At 43.9% G+C, this 18630-nt stretch overlaps 1 non-coding gene across 1 annotated transcript; it reads right to left on the bottom strand.

The window, feature by feature from the left end:
- Window positions 1-16552: 16552 nt before the first annotated feature.
- LOC119999177 lies at window positions 16553-16708 on the bottom strand. Its single transcript, XR_005468352.1, has one exon. It is a non-coding gene; the product is annotated as a 5.8S ribosomal RNA (ribosomal RNA).
- Window positions 16709-18630: the final 1922 nt, after the last annotated feature.

The following is an 18630-nucleotide window of genomic DNA, read 5'->3' on the forward strand; positions in this document are numbered from 1 at the left end:
ACGTGTTGTACGTACACGCACACAGCTCCACGAGGCCATCTGCAAGAAGTAGAATCACAAACCTGCGAAATAACCTAGAGATGCCACGCACGAGATGATAGACACGATTGTTTCCCACTAGGAAGGCTAGCACCTTGGTTTCCCTCGCCTAACAACCACTCACGTCGCTTGACTTGGTTTCCCAAGCAAACAATTGCTCGCAGCTCTAGGCTTGGTACGTTGTCATCGGCCAACCACGTTTCAATTTTGACGAGGAGTGCACGGTTCAGTTGCCCAGCCAAGCACCCCGAGTTGAAAAACCATGCCCAGCACTCGTGATCGAATCAAGACAACGAGCGATTTGGCTATGATGCCCACACCAATTCCCACGCATCTAGTGAAATTCCGACTCCCACGTATGGGCACTAGGCAAGGGCATCCTTGCAAACATCCCACTTTCAATTCCGACAAGGAGTACATGGCTCAGTTGACCAAGCCAAGCACCCCGAGCTGAAAGGCCAAGACAAGCACTCGTGAGCTGATCAAGACGTCGAGCGATTTGGATAGGATGCCCACACCAATGCCCATGTATCCAATCCGCTCATTGTGCAAGACACAACCAATCCAGTGAAATTCTGATGAGGTGTGCACGACTCAATTGCCCAAGCCAAGCACCCCGAGCTGAAAGGCCAAGCCAAGCACTCGTGAGAGGATCAAGACGGCGAGCGGTTTCGATAGGATGACCACACCAATCCAATGGAATTCTGATTCCCACGTGTGTGCGCTCGACAAGGGCATCTTTGCCGAGCTCCCACGGCTTCGGTTTTCGACCTTTCAAATCCCACGTGGGGTGCTATATAGGCTGTAGTCTGCACCAAGCACCCCTAACCGAAGCCTAGATCCCATATAGGAGGGGAGGTCTTTCGACCCACCGGACTACCCCCTACATATATGTTTTAAGTCCATTTTCCAAACTGGCAGTAGGAGACATCAATTTGTCAAAAAGAGTAGTCCCCCCATTTCTTATCCCGTCAATAGCGGAAGAGCCCTCCTAGCACACGCAGCGTGCGAGAAACGAGCAATCACCCACAAAGCGATCCTTGTCGAACACCCAGGCTTCGATTTTTGACCTTCTGAATCCCACATGGGGTGCTATATAGGCTGTAGTCCATGCCAAGCACCCCTAACTGAAGGCCACGTCTGATATAGGAGGGGAAGTCTTTCGACCAATCGGACTATCCCCTATATAAATGTCGTAAGCCCGTTTGTCAAACTGGCAGTAGGAGACATCAATTTCTCAAAAAGCGTAGTCCAGCCCATTTCTCATCCCGTCAGTGCTCGCGACCACATATCACCAACGGGGGTACGAAGGTTAACCTCAGTACCCTCTATATATATGTCTTAGGTCCATTTTTCAAACTGGTAGTAGGAGACCTCAATTTCTCAAAAAGCGTAGTCTCGCCCATTTCTCATCCCTTCAGCGCACGCGGCCACCAAGCCCACGCACGGGGGTCCGAAGGTTAACCTCAGTACCCCGTATATATATGTCTTAAGTCTGTTTCTCAAACTGGTAGTAGAAGAATCAATTTCTCAAAAAGCGTAGTCCCGCCCATTTCTCATCCCGTCAACGTGCACGACCACCTAGCGCTTGTGGGGGTCTGACGGTAAACCTCATTACCCCTATATATATGCCTTAAGTCTGTTTCTTAGACTGGTTGTAGGAGACATGAATTTCTCAAAAAAGCGTAGTCCCGCCCATTTCTCATCCCGTCAGTGCAAAACTCCCATCCAACGCAAGGCTTGCACCACGCGTGTTGGGGGTTCTCACGTTCCAACGAATTTGGCATGCCATGGTGTCATTGTGGGCTATGGCAAGCCTTCTAGGCACAACTTTTTTCAATCTTCAAAATTTTTGAAGTTATCACGTTCCAAACGGCGTTGGCATGCCTTGGTGCCATTTTGGACGTTCGAACGACTATGGCATGCCTTGGCACCACTTTTTCCAACGTTGAAAGTTCTCACGTTCCAACGACTTTGGCATGCCTCGGTGCCATATTGGACGTTCCAACGACCTTGGCATGCCTTCTAGGCACAAATTTTTTCAATCTGCAAAATTTTCAAAGTTATCACATTCAAACGACTATGGTGCCTTGGTGCCTTGGTGCATCTGTTCTCGTTGATCTCAACTTAGGAAACCTGAGTTATCTTTTAACAGATGTGCCACCCCAGCCAAACTCCCCACCTGACAATGTCTTCCGCTTGGATCAGCTCACCGAGGGAGGGCCTTGGGTCTAAAAAGAGGGGCAATGCCCCACCTCCGATTCACGGAATAAGTAAAATAACGTTAAAAGTAGTGGTATTTCAAATTTGCCCTTTTTGGCTCCCACTTATGCTACACCTCTCAAGTCATTTCACAAAGTCGGACTAGAGTCAAGCTCAACAGGGTATTCTTTCCTCGTTGATTCTGCCAAGCCCATTCCCTTGGCTGTGGTTTTGCTGGATAATAGACAGGGACAGTCGGAATCTCGTTAATCCACTCATGCGCATCACTAATTAGATGACGAGGCATTTGGCTACCTTAAGAGAGTCATAGTTACTCCCACCGTTTACCCGTGTTTGGTTGAATTTCTTCACTTTGACATTCAGAGCACTAGGCAGAAATCACATTGCGCGAGTATCCGTAGGGACTATGGCAATGCTTTGTTTTAATTAAACAGTCGAATTCCCCTTGTCCATACCAGTTTTGAGTCAACTGTTCGACGATCGGGGAAGGCCCACGAAGGAGCCGTTCCTAGTCCGTCCCCCTATCGACGAGCGGTGACCTGCTCTCACCGCGGGAGCAGCTCGACCTGCTCTTGCCTACATTGTTCCATTGACCAGAGGCTATTCACCTTGGAGACCTGATGTGGTTATGAGTACGATCAGGCGTGGGAACGCATTGAACACCACGCGACGTGCAATGCTTTTTCTGGATTTGTGGATTATACTGTTTTTTGGTTTTGCTTTTTTCTGGTTTTGGTTGTTGGTGGAGCTTGTTGATGGTTCTATACGTATTTTTGGTTCTTTTCTGGGTGTTGTTTTACCTCTGCTGGATGTTCCTGTTGGCTATTGGAGAGCTTTTTCTCTACAGCTGGACTGTGGTTGTTCTAGTTTGGTGGCTTGGTTGCTGTCTCTTTGTAACCAGGAGAGCTGAGCTGTTCATTCAAGTCTTGTTGTTGGATTGGGTAGGGAGGTTACCTTAGAAACCAATTGTCTTTCTTGGTATCTTGGGTAACCACTTTTTGTGTTTTTTGCTGTGTTTTTGTGTTGCTTTCCTAGCCTGTCTGGGTCTGGTTTTTCCCCTAGCATATCTGGGTGGGTTTCTTTGTATATAAACTCTCTGGACTTTCTAGTTTTGTATCACTTTTGATCTTCAATACATACTTACATTTTGATCAAAAAGAAAAAGCTCTCAGTCTGTCAATCCTAACTATGTCTGGACAAGGTAAGTTTCCCCGTGTTGAGTCAAATTAAGCTGCAGGCTCCACTCCTGGTGGTGCCCTTCCGTCAATTCCTTTAAGTTTCAGTCTTGCGACCATACTCCCCTCGGAACCCAAACGCAAAACCTTTGATTTCTCATAAGGTGCCAGTAGAGTCCTAAAAGCAACATCCGTTGATCCTTGGTTCGTTTCGTATATGGTTGAGACTAGAACGGTATCTGATCGTCTTCGAGCCCCCAATTTTCGTTCTTGATTAATGAAAACATCCTTGGCAAATGCTTTCGTAACTGTTCATCTTTCATAAATCCAAGAATTTCACCTCTGACTATGAAATACGAATGGCCCCGACTGTCCCTGTTAATCACTACTCCGATCCCGAAGGCCAACATAATAGGATCGAAATCCTGTGATGTTATCCCATGCTAATGTATCCGAGTGTAGGCTTGCTTTGAGCACTCTAGGCTTGGGTATGCCGTCACTGGCCAACCACGTTTCAATTCCGACGCGGAGTGCATGGCTCAATTGCCCAAGCCAAATACCCCGAGCTGAAAGGTCATGCCTAGCACTCGTGAGTTGATCAAGACAGCGGGCGATTTGGCTAGGATGCCCACACCAATTCCCACACATCTAATCCGCTCATTGTGTGAGAAACGACCTATCCAACGAAATTTTGATTCCCACGTGTGGGCACTAGGCTAGGGTATCCTTGCAAAGAGCCCATTCCGATTCCTACAAGGAGTGCATGGCTCAGTTGCCCAAGCTAAGCACCCCGAGCTGAAAGGCCAAGCCAAGCAGTCATGAGCAGATCAAGAGGTCGAGCGATTTGGATAGGGTGCCCACACCAATGCCCACGCATCCAATCCACTCATTGTGCAAGACACGAACAATCCAGTGAAATTCTGATTCCCACATATGGGCGCTCGACAGGGGCATCCTTGCCGAGCTCCCACTTTCGATTCCTGTTAGGTGTAAAATACACCTAGTTTTATGGGCTTAAAAGTATTATTTTTCTATGTTGATTAGTGCAAAATACTGCCCATATTGGTATTTTTATGAACAGGTACTGCTGGAGAATAAATTCATTACTAGATAGAATTTGTAACCTGTTCGCAACCTGTGCGGCCGCAGATCGCGGGAATCAGACTTGTGTGATTGAGTTGCTGACGTGGCAAGAATAGATGGGCCAGTTTAGGGCTTGCTAAAGACTATATAAAGAGTGTTAAGCTGAGACAACAAAAAGACTTTACTTTGCTCAGCCGAAGACCAAAGATTGCAGAAGTGGGTGTCGGCAGGAAGGAGGAGAAGCAACATCAAAGCTGGGCACATCAATTCTTCAGCAAATTTCTACTCTTCCATTGATTTGAACATTGTCTATGAGTATTTATACTGTTTTAATTATGAGCATGTGTAGCTAAACTCTTTTCTAGCTAGGGTTTGGTGATTCTTCTCCCATAAACCTTGTGCACAGATTTGATTGACAATCAGACTAAGTTTAATTCTTTGTTCTCTGGATTGATTGCTTATTTCCTATTTTTATGCATGCCTGATCAACATCATAATTTTAGGAATTGTTAGTTAAACATATTCAGCTGACCATAACCCGGTGTTTGACGAAGTAACAAGAACTTGCGTAAGATCCAAGTTTTGGGAACATAGGACATAATTGATTGGGTAATAGACCATTATCCTAGATTGTGCAACTGTCGATTTCCTAGTGCTTATGCTTGTCTTAGGAAACTCTTAGGATAGACCAACCAAGACTCCTTTGATAAGAAAAGATCTTGCAACTGGACCAAAGTCAGGATCGTTGTTTAGGGAAATCTAATTGACTGCAGCTGGACCAAGGCCTTTCAATTGACATTGTTAGACTTTTAAATTGTGTGATTGCATATTAATCTGTGTGCACAGGTGGAGGTAGTTGGCAAGCCAAACCCAAGCTAGTCTTTCATCCATTGATATTTATCTAAGTTTTATTGCTAGTTAATATTAGAAGCTCTGATATTTATTTACACTATTGTTAGCAGTTATAGTTGGTAATTAATACAGTCCTCGTGGATTCGACCCCATTCACTATTATACTGTCAGTAGGCACGTACACTTGCGATTGGGATAAACCCGTCGGTATTGAGTTGCAAGTATTTCTTGCAATAAAAAATATCGAACAAGTTTTTGGCGCCGTTGCCGGGGACTGTTAAGTTTATTATCGGTTGTTTCTTACGGCAATAGTGTGTATTTACTTATTTATTTAGTTGATTTATCCTACTGAAACTTACTTTTAAAAAAAAAAAAAAAAAAATTCTTGTGCAGGTCCAGAATTGTTGCTTACATTGCATGGTCAATACTCGTTCTCAACATCAACCATTAGAAGAATTTGACCCAGAAATTGAAAGAACAACTAGAGCTTTGAGACAAAGAAACATGGCTGAAAACCCACACAATCGTGAGATTCAAATTGCTGGTGGTGCTGGGAATGCAGCGGGTAATGCAAGGATACCCATGATGAACAGATACATTCCGCAGAACATTGCCCAGCCATCATGTATTACATATCAACCTACGGGAGCTGCTAATGTCAGCCTGTCACCTCAATTGCTGAACTCTGTACCACATTATGAGGGGCGGTTTGATGAAGATCCACACCAACATCTGAAGGATTTTACTGATCTTTGTCGTACTCAACACATGACAGGGATATCTACTGATAATCTGAAATTGGTACTCTTTCCATTCACTCTTAGAGGAGGAGCCAAGATGTGGTACAACTCTATTGAAGCAGGTACTATTGGCACGTGGGAGCAGATGGCAACTAAGTTTTTAAGGGAATTTTTCCCAGCCCATAGAACTAAGCAGCTGGTGCGAGAAATTCAGAATTTTCAGCAAAAAGATGGTGATTTATTCTATGAGGCTTGGAAAGATTTTAAGAGCCGCTTAACTCGTTGCCCAACTCATAATCTGCATAAGGATGATGTTGTGCTGCACTTTTATGAAGGGTTGAATGAGATTAATAGGATGAAGGTTGATTCAGCTTGTAATGGAGTGTTGATGCGAAAAAGTAGTGAGGAAGCGATGGAGCTATTCGAAGAATTGAGTGAAGATTCTCAACAGTTTTCTACACGGGGTAGAAGCTCAACAAGGAAGCAAGGCATGTACGAAGTAAGTGCCGACACTATGGTACAAGCTGAGATGGGAAATATCAATCGAAAAATTGACATGATTGTGGAAGCCATGAAGGGAATGAATATGAAAACTTCGGTGCCAGCAAAACCAGTTATTGTGTGTGCTATTTGTTCAAATAATGACCACGTGACTGAAGCCTATCCATTGACTTCTATGACGGACCAAGAACAAGCCAATTACTTGGGGCAAGGAAATTTCAACATGAGAAATCAATCTCACCCATGGCGAAATCACCCAAATTTCTCATGGAGGAATGAACAGAATTCTGCTGAAACAACAGCTCCTGCACAGCAACCAGCAAAGAGGAGTGACTTGGAGACCACAATGATGCAATTCATGCAGCAAACAACTCAAGCCATTCAAAAGTTGGAGACCCAAGTGGGACAAATGGCTAAGGAGATGGGTGAAAGAAAGAAGGGAGAGTTACCTTCACAGCCCTTGAATAACCCAGCTGGGCAACTAGAACAATTGAAAGCTGTCACTACTCTCGGAAGTGGCAAGCAAATCAACAAGACAGAGCAACTGCAAACAGAGTCTACAAACTGCAGTAAAGCTACAGACAGGGTACAAACGGGCCGCAAAACTGCACCAGTGGCGATACAAGAATGGGAAAGAGATCCTCCACCTTTCCCGCAAAGGTTTGCCAAAAAGAAAACTGATTCTAAGGCAATAGATATTTTTGAGAATTTGCGTAAGGTTGAAATTAATATTCCATTGCTTGATGCTATTAAACAAATTCCATCTTATGCTAAATTTCTTAAAGAATGTTGTACTCAAAAGAGAAAATTTGCTGCACATGAAAAAATTGCTTTGAAAGAAGAAGTTAGTGCTGTGCTGTTAAATAAACTCCCACCAAAGCTTAAAGATCCTGGTAATTTTACCATACCATGTAAAGTGGGAAATCAATTTTTTGAAAAGGCATTGCTGGACCTAGGGGCCAGCATTAATTTGTTACCTTACTCTGTTTATGAAAAACTTGGATTAGGAGAGCTTCAAGAGACTTCCATAACACTGCAACTAGCTGACCGTAGTGTCAAAAGACCCAAGGGGATTTTAGAGGATGTCTTGGTAACTGTGAATGACTTGATCTTGCCTGCTGATTTTGTTGTGTTGGATATGGAGGATAGTCCTAGATCCTCATCTTTACCTATTATTCTTGGACGACCTTTTATGGTTACCGCTGACATGAATATTAGTGTGAGAAAGGGGACTGTAACTATGCAGGTGAATGACAAAGAATTGGAATTTCGTGTGTTTGATGCTCTCAAATCTCATGATGATCATAGTGATTGTTTTAATAGTGATACTATACATGATCTTGAGAGTGAGGTGTTTCAGGTTACTAGTATTGATCCAGTTGAAGCAGTGGTGGCGTCTGGTTTGAATGAGAAAACAATTTCTGAAGGAATTTTGGAGAATGATGACCATATAGAGGAGGCCTTCCAAGCATTCCAGTTGGACCGGCCTTATGGTGGTAAGACTACTCCTCCTTTTGAGCAACTGACGCTTACTAATACATCTTTTGTTCCCTCAACAGTTAAAGCTCTTGATTTGGAGCTGAAGGAGTTGTCTAGTCACTTGAAATACATCTATTTGGGTGAGAACAACACTGTACCGGTGATAGTAGCTGCGAATCTAAGTTTGGGGGAGGAAGAAAAGTTGATCCAAATTTTGAGGAAGCATAAGACAGTTCTTGGGTGGACCGTCGCTGACATAAAGGGGATTAGCACATCTAGGTGTATGCACCCGATTTTATTGGAGAATGATGCAAAGCCCACTGGAGGAGCACAAAGGCGATCGAATCTGCATCTGAAAGATGTTATCAAAGCTGGAGATAAGCGTCGCTTGCAACTAAACGAGCTTGAAGAATTGCAGCATGAAGCCTATGAGAATGCAAAGTTATATAAGGAGAGAGCCAAGAGGTACTCTGACAAGAAACTTGTGCGGAAAAAATTTTCTGTTGGGCAGAAGGTGCTGGTGTACAACTCTCAGTTGAAACTTTTTCCGGGAAAGCCCAAATCAAAATGGCATGGCCCGTATGTGATACAAGCTGTGTTCCCTCGTGGTGCATTAGAGTTAAAACATCAAGATTCTGATCACACATTCAAGGTTAATGGCCATCGAGTGAAGCCTTATTGGGAAAATGTACAAAGTACCGTGGATGAAGTGGTATATCTTCACTCAACTGATCTCTGACAGCGTTCAAGACTATGTCCGGCTGAAGACAATAAATTTAGCACTTCATGGGAGGTAACCCATGTGGAAGGGAAGCATAATTTTGACAACTTGAATCAGCTAAGTCTCTCTTCCTTTTCCTTCACTTAATTGTGTTAGTTGGTTTCGTCATTGTAAATTTTCTTTTTGTTCTTTCTTTTTAAACATTGAGGACAATGTCAAATCTAAGTTTGGGGGAGGGGGAATTTGCTTTTGCCGAAAATTTTTGAAAAAAAAAAAAAAAAAAAATTTGAAATTGTTTTGAGAAGAGAATTGGCATACTTGTGCTTAATTGTTATGAAGTGCTTTTGAGACTAATGGTGTGATTATTTGCATGACCTTTTGCAATGAATGTCTGCTGAGTTTACATATTATTTGCAACACCACTTAGCTTGTGAGGAGCCTGCAGAAATTTTGTGTGCTATGAATTTGATGACTGTGTATAGCTAGAACTTGCATTAGACCATCTGAAGTACATACTATGTTTTTGTTCTTTGGAAGTGATGGAGGCATTCTTTGTAAATTTTGACCTACCTTGAACCTTACTTTTACTCCCAGTCCTTTGATTGCATATTCTTCTCTTGCGATAAACTTTCCCATCTTTTTGATGTATTATGTCTGTGTCATAAGTCACGAAAATAGAATTCCATCATGAGGCTATGGTTGAGGTGTTTTGAAGGTTATTGACAAGATGATGAGGAGTTTAAGTGTGGTGTTTGAAAGAAGCAGTTCTGAATATTAAAAGATGCGTATAATTGAGTTCTGGGGAATTTGCAACCTGTTTGCGACCTAAGTGCTACCTGAAGCTCACACAAAAATTGGCGACTCAAATCTGAAACAGCCAGTTAAAAAAAAAAAAAAAAAAAAAAAGGAGAGAGAGAGAGAAGCTGAAGTCTCTCAAGAAAACAAAATTCTAATAAGGTTTGCACGTGACTCAAGATCTATCTATGAATACTAGAAGTTGAAAGAGGAACAAGGAGGCAAAGCAGAGATTTGAGGCTCAACAGAGGGAGATGTTTGATTTGATTTGTGACGGGACCTTGCCCTGATTTTATTTGGTTGATATGATGACAATCTGACTAGGTTTGGTGATACTTTGACTTGTTAGTTTGGAGGAGTGGAAGCTCTTGTTATTCTATTATGTGGGTTGGGTAGATGGAGTTAGGATTAGTCTTATGATGGATGCCTATTTTTGAGACTTTGTGATATATGGCATGATCATCACATGTTTTGTTTGAACCATACCTTTATCTAGCCTATGCCATTCCTTGAAGCTTATCCTTGTTGCATTAAACTTAATTGTGATTGGATTATGATGACTTTAGTTTGAATCCAATTTATATTGATTTTGTGCATTTTTTAGCCTTCCTTAGCCAAGTTTCGTGCTCCCAATAAAGTCCTTCTGATTCAATGAATGAGAATTTTAGTGTGAAGTAAGGTTGGTGGACATGCAAGCATATGGCTGCAGGGTATGAATTCATAAGAGAGTAAACACCACCCTTATACACTAGAGTGAAAATTTTCTTCTACATATTATGTGTGTACCTTGGTGAGGGTGTGTGAGAATAATTGTGTAAACTAAAGTGGTTGTGAGCAGAGTTAGGGCTGTGCAATTTCCTACTAGATGTCAATATTGCATTGCAATAATGAGAGAGTACTTGTAGTGCCAATTCTTGATTGAAGTTTTTCAACTGATGCTTAAATGATTTAAACTTTCTCGTGATTGATTGCTTGCTTGAGGACAAGCAAGGTTGAAGTTTGGGGGATTTTGTTAGGTGTAAAATACACCTAGTTTTATGGGCTTAAAAGTATTATTTTTCTATGTTGATTAGTGCAAAATACTGCCCATATTGGTATTTTTATGAACAGGTACTGCTGGAGAATAAATTCATTACTGGATAGAATTTGTAACCTGTTCGCAACCTGTGCGGCCGCAGATCGCGGGAATCAGACTTGTGTGATTGAGTTGCTGACGTGGCAAGAATAGATGGGCCAGTTTAGGGCTTGCTAAAGACTATATAAAGAGTGTTAAGCTGAGACAACAAAAAGACTTTACTTTGCGCAGCCGAAGACCAAAGATTGCAGAAGTGGGTGTCGGCAGGAAGGAGGAGAAGCAACATCAAAGCTGGGCACATCAATTCTTCAGCAAATTTATACTCTTCCATTGATTTGAACATTGTCTATGAGTATTTATACTGTTTTAATTATGAGCATGTGTAGCTAAACTCTTTTCTAGCTAGGGTTTGGTGATTCTTCTCCCATAAACCTTGTGCACAGATTTGATTGACAATCAGACTAAGTTTAATTCTTTGTTCTCTGGATTGATTGCTTATTTCCTATTTTTATGCATGCCTGATCAACATCATAATTTTAGGAATTGTTAGTTAAACATATTCGGCTGACCATGACCCGGTGTTTGACGAAGTAACAAGAACTTGCGTAAGATCCAAGTTTTGGGAACATAGGACATAATTGATTGGGTAATAGACCATTATCCTAGATTGTGCAACTGTCGATTTCCTAGTGCTTATGCTTGTCTTAGGAAACTCTTAGGATAGACCAACCAAGACTCCTTTGATAAGAAAAGATCTTGCAACTGGACCAAAGTCAGGATCGTTGTTTAGGGAAATCTAATTGACTGCAGCTGGACCAAGGCCTTTCAATTGACATTGTTAGACTTTTAAATTGTGTGATTGCATATTAATCTGTGTGCACAGGTGGAGGTAGTTGGCAAGCCAAACCCAAGCTAGTCTTTCATCCATTGATATTTATCTAAGTTTTATTGCTAGTTAATATTAGAAGCTCTGATATTTATTTACACTATTGTTAGTAGTTATAGTTGGTAATTAATACAGTCCTCGTGGATTCGACCCCATTCACTATTATACTGTCAGTAGGCACGTACACTTGCGATTGGGATAAACCCGTCGGTATTGAGTTGCAAGTATTTCTTGCAATAAAAAATATCGAACAATTCCGAAGAGGTGTGCATGACTCAGTTGCCCAAGCCAAGCATCCCGAGCTGAAAGGCCAAGCCAAGCACTTGTGAGAGGATCAACACGACGAGCGGTTTGGATAAGATGCCCACACCAATGCCCACGCATCTAATCCGCTCATTGTGCAAGACACGACCAATCCAGCGAAATTTCGATTCCCACCTGTGGGGGCGCTCGACAAGGGCATCCTTGTCGAGCGCCCACGGCTTCAATTTCTGACCTTCCGAATCCCAAATAGGCTGCTATATAGGCTGTAGTCCGCGCCAAGCACCCCTAACCGGAGCCTATGTCCCATATAGGAGGGGAGGTCTTTCGACTCACCAGACTACCCCCTATATATATGTCTTAAGTCCGTTTTACAAACTGGCAGTAGGAGACATCAATTTCTCAAAAAGCATAATCCCGCCCATTTCTCATCCCTTTAGCGCGTGCGACCACCTAGGCTCGCAGGGGTCCAAAGGTTAACATCAGTACACCTATATATATGTCTTAAGTTCGTTTCTCAAACTTGCAGTAGGAGACATCAATTTCTCGAAAAGCATAGTACCGCCCATTTCTCATCCCGTTAGCGTGTACACGGCCCCCTAGAGCGCGTGGGGGTCCGAAGGTTAACCTCAGTACCCCCTATATATATGGCTTAAGTTTGTTTCTCAAACTGGCAATAGGAGACATCAATTTCTCAAAAAGCGTAGTCCTGCCCATTTCTCATCCCGTCAGCGTACGTGACCACCTGGCGCATGCGGGGGTTTGAGAGTTAACCTTAGTACCCCCTATATATGCCTTAAGTACGTTTCTCAGACTGGCAGTAGGAGACATGGATTTCTGAAAAAGCGTTGTCACCCCCATTTCTCATCCCGTCAGCGCAAAACTCCCATCCAACGTAAGGCTTACACCACACGTGTTGGGAGTTCTCACGTTTCAACGAATTTGGCATGCCTTGGTGTCATTGTGGGCTATGGATGCCTTCTAGGCACAAATTTTTTCTATCTTCAAAAATTTTGAAGTTATCACGTTCCAAACGGCGTTGGCATGCCTTGGTGCCATTTTCGACGTTCCAATGACTATGGCATGCCTTGGCACCATTTTTTCCAACATTGAAAGTTCTCATCTTCCAATGACATTGGCGTGCCTCGGTGCCATATTGGACGTTCCAACGACCTTGGCATGCCTTCTAGGCACAAATTTTTCAATCTTCAAAATTTTGAAAGTTCTCACATTCCAACGACTACGGCATGCTTTGGTGCCATTTTTTCCAAACTTCAAAGTTCTCACGTTCCAACGGTCATGGCATGCCTTGGAGCCGTTTTTCACGTTTCGTGGGCTATGGCATGCCTGGTCACCTTTTTTTTCCAAACTTCAAAGTTCTCACGTTCCAAAGGCAACGTTCTCTTGTTTCGTGTGCTATTGCATGCTATACGTTCTCTGGTTTAGAGGCTAGGCCACGACTTTTGCCATTTAGTGGTTTCGGTGACTTTGTGGCAAGTAATTTCAAATGTTCAAGTGAGATTGATAGAAGTTGGTGCTATTTTTATGGAATTGGCAAAACGTTATGCCTTGGTGTATTCTTTTGGACTTGGTAGCAAGCCATGCCTTGGTGTATTCTTATGGACTTGGTGGCACGTCATGCCCCAACATTGTATTCTTAGGGACTTGGTGGCACGCCATGCCACAAAATTATATTCTTAGGGACTTGGTGGCACCCCATGCCTTGGTGTATTTTTTGGGACTTGGTGGCACACAATGCCTTGTTGTTTTTTTTGGGACTTGGTGTCACGTCATGCCTTCATGACTTATTGAGATTTTTAGTGACTTGGCCTTGGTTACAAGCAAGTAATGCCTTGGTGACGCATGACTTGATAATCCCTAACCTCAGTCCAATTTATTTGACAAGCGAGATAAGTATATGGTGGAGGGAGGGACACGTTTGATTTGGAATAAGTAGGGGAGGGACGAATCGGAGCGACATAGGGCTGAATCTCAGTGGATCGTGGCAGCTAAGCCACTCTACCACTTACAATACCCCGTCATGAATTTAAGTCGTCTGCAAAGGATTCAATCTGTCGCTCGATGGGAATTGTACTTCACGACGGTCCCCGCGACTCATCCGTCGCGAGGACTTAGCCAACGGCACGTGCCTTTGGGCATTGCTTCTTGCCCGAATTCTGACTTAGAGGCATTTAGTCATAATCCAGCGCACGATAGCTTCGCGCCACTAGTTTAAATTACTATTATGATGCTGTCATTAGTAGGGTAAAACTAACCTGTCTCACGACGATCTAAACCCAGCTCAAGTTCCCTATCGATGGGTGAGCAATCCAACACTGGTGAATTCTGCTTTACAATGATAGGAAGAACCGACATCGAAGGATCAAAAAGCAACGTTGCTACAAACGCTTGGCCAACACAAGCCAATTATCCCTATGGTAACTTTTCTGACACCTCTAGCTTCAAATTTCGAAGGTCTAAAGGATCGATAGGCCATGCTTTCACGGTTCGTATTCCTACTAGAAATCAGAATCAAACGAGCTTTCACCCCTTTGTTCCACATGAGATTTTTGTTCTCGTTGAGCTCATCTTAGGACACCTGCGTTATCTTTTAACAGATGTTCCACCCCAGCAAAACTCCCCACCTGACAATGTCTTCCTCCAGGATCAGCCCACCGAGGGCGGGGCTTGGGTCTAAAAAGAGGGGCAATGCCCCGCCTCCGATTCACGAAATAAGTAAAATAACATTAAAAGTAGCAGTATTTCAGATTTGCCGTTTTTGGCTCCCACTTATGCTACACCTCTCGAGTCATTTCACAAAGTCGAACTAGAGTCAAACTCAACAGGGTCTTCTTTCCTCGTTGATTCTGCCAAGCCCGTTCCTTTGGCTGTGGTTTCGCTGGATAGTAGATACGGACAGTGGGAATCTCGTTAATCCATTCATGCGCGTCACTAATTAGATGACGATGCATTTGGCTACCTTAAGAGAGTCATAAATACTCCCGCCATTTACCCATGCTTGGTTGAATTTCTTCACTTTGACACTCAGAGCACTGGGCAGAAATCACATTAAGTGAGCATCAGCAGGGACTATGGTAATGCTTTGTTTTAATTAAACAGTAGGATTCCCTTTATCTGTACCAGTTTTGAGTCGACCGTTCGATGCCCGAGGAAGGCCCCCAAAGGAGCCATTCCCAGTCCATCGCCCGGTCGGCACGAGGGACCCTCTCTCTCCATGGGAGCAGCTCTAGCAATCCATCGAGAGCCAGCGGGTTCGACACTGGGACCCCCGTGCCTAGCCCTCAGAGCCAATCCTTTTCCAGAGGTTACGGATCAATTTTGTCGACTTCCCTTGCCTACATTGTTCCATTGACCAGAGGCTATTCACCTTGGAGACCTGATACGGTTATGAGTGTAATCGGGCATGGGAGGCACTCTGTCCTCCTGATTTTCAAGGGCCGTCGGGAATGCATCGCACACCATGCGACGTGCGGTGCTCTTTTGGCCACTGGACCTTAACTCCGACTGAGTCGTTTCCGGGGTTGGCTTTACCCGATAGAACTCGAGCCTGGCTCCAGCTATCATGAGGGAAACTTCGGAGGGAACCAGCTACTAGATGATTCAATTAGTCTTTCGCCCCTATACCCAAGTCAGACGAACGATTTGCACGTCAGTATCGCTTCGGGCCTCCACCGGAGTTTCCTCTGGCTTTGCCCCGCTCAGGCATAGCTCACCATCTTTTGGGTCTCGACAGGTATACTCTCACTCGATCCCTTCTCAGAAGTTCAAGGTAAGTCGACGGTGCAGCCCCCGAAGGGGATTCTGCCAATTAGCTTCCTTACGCCATACAGGTTTTCTCACCCATTGACTTGCACACATGTCAAACTCCTTGTTCTGTGTTTCAAGACAGGTCGAATGGGGAGCCCGTAGGCCGACGATGGGAGCGCGCAAGTGTCGAGGCATGATGTGATGGCGCGCATAGCCATCCACGATCGCAAGGACGACATTCCACGGGCGTATCAAAGGCCCGTGCTTTGGATGCCGTCGCAATCCTCAGCGGTCCACGTCCAGAGTCGATCGGCGGACCGACTTTCACCGTTCCACATCCGACCGGGGTGAATTGCCGGCCCCCATTCGCTTCCCTCCCGACAATTTCAAGCACTCTTTGACTCTCTTTTCAAAGTCCTTTTCATCTTTCCCTAGCGGTACTGGTTCGCTATCGGTCTCTCACCCGTAGTTAGCCTTCGATAGAATTTATCGCCTGATTTGGGCTGCATTCCCAGACAACCCGACTCGTCGACAGTGCCTTGTGGTGTGACAGGGTCACGACATGACAAGGCTCTCAAGCTCTCCGACGCCCCCTTCCAGGGGACTTGGGCCCGGTTCGTCACTGAGGACGTTTCTCCATACTATAATTCGGACGTCAAGGGCGACCAATTCTCAAGCTGGGTTCTTCCCAGTTCGCTCGCCAGCGAGTGTTCCCGCCTGATCTGGGGTCGTTTTGTGAGGACGCTTGAGTCATGGTCTTTTGCTCCTCGTCGATGAGGCTTGCCCACATCGATTTTTAAGGAGCTAGTGCTTCCAACCACCGCGTGCCATGGCTACCATTGCCAAGGGGCTATTTTTTGGACCAATCGTGAGAGGGAGCACACGGGAAGCCAATATCCGCCACCCCTAACTATTCCCTATGCAGGGGGTAAGGGGATTATTGGCGACATTGCATGACACCCAGGCAGGCGTGCCCTCAACCTGACGACTTCGGGCGCAACTTGCGTTCAAAAACTCGATGGTTTACGGGATTCTGCAATTCATACCAAGTATCGCATTTTGCTACATTCTTCATCGATGCGAGAGCCTAGATATCCGTTGCCGAGAGTCGTTTCATATATAATATGGACGATAACGCAACCCCCTATGACACTGTTTCCAAGCGAAGGGAGCTGTAGTTTCCCACATCCCTCCCCTTGGACTTTGAGCCATCGGCCAAAAAGGCCCATCGCCATCGTCAGTTTTCACTTATTCGTGGGTCGTTATGCCTTACAGGTTTTGACAATGATCCTTTCGTAGGTTCACCTACGGAACCCTTGTTACTACTTCTCCTTCCTTTAAATGATAAGGTTCAATGGGCTTCCCACGACGTCGCCAGTGGTAAACCACCCACGTCACCGTGATCCGAACACTTCACCGGACCATTCAATCGGTAGGAGCGACGGGTGGTGTGTACAAAGGGCAGGGACATAGTCAACGCGAGCTGATGACTGGCGCTTACTAGGAATTCCTCATTGAAGACCAACAATTGCAATGATCTATCCCCATCACAATGAAATTTCAAAGATTACCTGGGCCTGTCGGCCAAGGCTATAGACTCGTTGAATACATCAATGTAGCGCGTGTGTGGCCTAGAACATCTAAGGGCATCATAGACCTGTTATTGCCTCAAACTTCCTCGACCTAAGCAGCTACAATCCCTCTAAGAAGCTAGTCGCGGAGGGATGCCTTCACGTAGCTAGTTAGCAGGCATAAGTCTCATTCGTTAATAAAATTAACTAGACAACTCACTCCACCAACTAAGAACGGCCATGCACCACAACCCATAGAATCAAGAAAGAGCTCTCAGTGGCTCTCCTGTGTTTATTCTCTGCAAAAGATTGAAGCATCTGAAAGTTCCTTTGAAGATGCTCAATAAGTTGCATTTTAGCCACATCTCATAAAGGGTTACTAGAGCTGCCTCTGTTTTGGAAGCTCATCAGATTCTCCTTCAGTCTGATCTGGATAATCCCCAGCTATTGATGCAGGAGAAGCAGCTAAGGTTAAATTTGGTTCACCTAAAGTCTGTTGAGAATATGTTTTTTAGTCAGAAGCTAAAATCTAATTTTCTAAAGGATAGTGATAAAGGTTCAAGTCTTTTTCATGCTATTATGAGTCAGAAGCATAGAAGGAACTTTATATCTGCTATCCAATATGGAAATGATGATCTTACTACATCTATTGAGGAAGTTGGTGGGGAGTTTGTTAAGTATTTTCAGTTAATGTTAGGTACTTCTAAACATACTTCTCCTCTGAATGTTAATATGGTGCATAGTGGTCCTTGCCTTGATCAAAGTTCTCAAAATCTTCTCTTGGCTCCTGTTACTTCTGAAGATATCAAGGATGCTTTATTTTCTATTGGGAATGATAAAGCTACTGGGCCTGACGGTTATTCTTCTTTTCTCTTCAAGAAGTCTTGGGGTGTTATTGGTGAAGATTTCTATGCTGTTGTTAAGGACTTCTTTATTTTTGGTGATCTGTTAAAACAAGTCAATCATGCTGTTATTACTTTGATTCCTAAATCTGCTAATGTATTCCTAAATCTGCTAATGTGAATATTGTGGCTGATTTTAGACCTATTTCTTGTTGCAATGTTACTTACAAGGTAATTTCAAAAATCCTAGCTGCTAGATTAGCTAAGGTCCTACAAGACATTATTGGTCCAACTCAGAATGCCTTTTTGGGAGGGAGAAATATGGTTGACAACATTACCCTGGTTCAAGAGTTCTTAAGGAACTATGGCAGGAAAAGAGCTTCTCCTAGATGTCTTTTAAACATAGATTTTAGGAAGGCTTTTGATTCTATCCAGTGGCCCTTTATTAGGCAATTGCTTCTGATGCTTGGGTTTCCAAGGCAATTTGTTCATCTTATCATGAAGTGTGTGGCGACTACATCTTTTGCTGTTGCTGTTAATGGAGATTTATTTGGGGTTTTCCATGGTAAAAGTGGCATAAGGCAGGGAGATCCTCTGTCTCCTTACCTGTTTATTACTT

Source organism: Tripterygium wilfordii, chromosome 5, assembly GCF_013401445.1.
Source record: "Tripterygium wilfordii isolate XIE 37 chromosome 5, ASM1340144v1, whole genome shotgun sequence".
Taxonomy (NCBI): domain Eukaryota; kingdom Viridiplantae; phylum Streptophyta; class Magnoliopsida; order Celastrales; family Celastraceae; genus Tripterygium; species Tripterygium wilfordii.